This window comes from Macrobrachium nipponense, chromosome 21, assembly GCF_015104395.2.
Source record: "Macrobrachium nipponense isolate FS-2020 chromosome 21, ASM1510439v2, whole genome shotgun sequence".
NCBI classification, from domain to species: Eukaryota; Metazoa; Arthropoda; class Malacostraca; order Decapoda; family Palaemonidae; genus Macrobrachium; species Macrobrachium nipponense.
In genome coordinates, this window is record NC_087212.1 from 56,849,508 (window position 1) to 56,851,281 (window position 1,774).

Consider the following 1,774-nt stretch of genomic DNA (forward strand, 5'->3'; position numbering starts at 1 on the left):
GAGATACGATGGTAATACCTGGTCTTTAGAACTGTAAAAGGGAATTTTTTTTATTTTAGTCAACTCTTTGCCTGACGCAATTTTATCTTCTTTCGTGAAATTTCCAAGAATTGTTGGGATGCATTTTGATTGTAAATGTATATGATCTAGTTACTGGAATATTACTCTATAGATTATTAAAGATTATTTAAATTTCTATTTCATTTTTGGAACATGAATTGTAGAATATGCGTTTGATCATGATGTTTGCTATATATTATATATATATATATATATATATATATATATATATATATATATATATATATATATGTGTGTGTATATATATATATATGTATATATATATATATGTATATATATATATATATATATATATATATATATATATATATATATATATATATATATAAAATCCCAGTTAGCAACTGGTGGCTTTTAAGCGTTCAGCCCAGGTTGCCGAGAGGATACATTTTGAATACCTCAAGCATAATCTGTTTACTCTTGTATTCTGTTAAGATGTCAGGCGCGACAGTCCTCTTGAAAATTCAAATCAACACAGTCATATACACCACTAGGCCATCCTACTGACTTACGACCTTTCTTCGAGGTTGTGCTACTTCATTTCCTTTTCCCTGCATCTCATGAAAAGCTCTCCCGGGTGCAACTGAAAATATAAGTAACCTGTTTACCGATGTACAGTTTCTTTAGTGTACGTATTTTGGTTTAAATGTCTTCACAGTTTGCGTAGTTTAACGGAATCTATTTTTCTATTTTCATCTTATCTTTTTTGTTCTTACACAGCGACCCACAATTATCTTGGAAAAAAATACTTGGCAAACCATTCACACTTATTCTCCAGAGGCATTCTAATGTGCAAAAATGATTCACAGTCTAGAAATCTATTATTTGTGGAGGTACATTGGATATCAATCAACTTTGATAACAATCACCAAAATAGTGAAACTAAATACTTTTCGAGTTCTTAAAAGGACACTATAACCCTCGTCTCTTCTCTACCATCGTGGACTCCTGATAGTCTACAATAAGTTGACATTTTGAAAGCTTTCTCTCTCTCTCTCTCTCTCTCTCTCTCTCTCTCTCTCTCTCTCTCTCTCTCTCTCTCTCTCTTAAGCGGGCCGAGAGGGACCCTGTTCCTAACTTCGCTCTGGTAACTCCTTTAATTTTTTTTCAGACAAGATCAAACGATGACTTATTGGATGGCTGGCATCCGTTGTTGCTGAAAATTAAAGTGTTTCGCTGTTCAAGTTAAGATGAAGTTTCACGAACGTAGGAGGGGAGATTCTCTCTCTCTCTCTCTCTCTCTCTCTCTCTCTCTCTCTCTCTCTCTCTCTCTCTCTCTCTGTGTGTGTGTGTGTGTGTGTGTGTGTGTGTGTGTGTATGTGTGGTGTGTGTGTGTGTGAGTGTGTGCGTGCGTAATCGCCAACATATTTGGTTGATCTGGAATGTCAACATAAAGTGACAGTGGCAAGGAAACCAAAAATTGCATATACTTTAAACAATGCGGATACTCATTGTATTATACAGATCATAGTGTTTACTTCAAGTTTTCTAGTAGTATAAACACTCCAAATCAACGAAAATAATATTTTGCAGCGGTGTTTCTACGTTCTTATTCACCAGCCGGAAGTTTGCCATTGTATATATGCTTGTGCTCGTTGAACGTAGTTTTGAAGCAATCCACCTTAATAAGTCATTGCAAGTAATGTGACGACTGAAGTTCTTCTAACATAAACTTCAGTTTGATGAATGAATC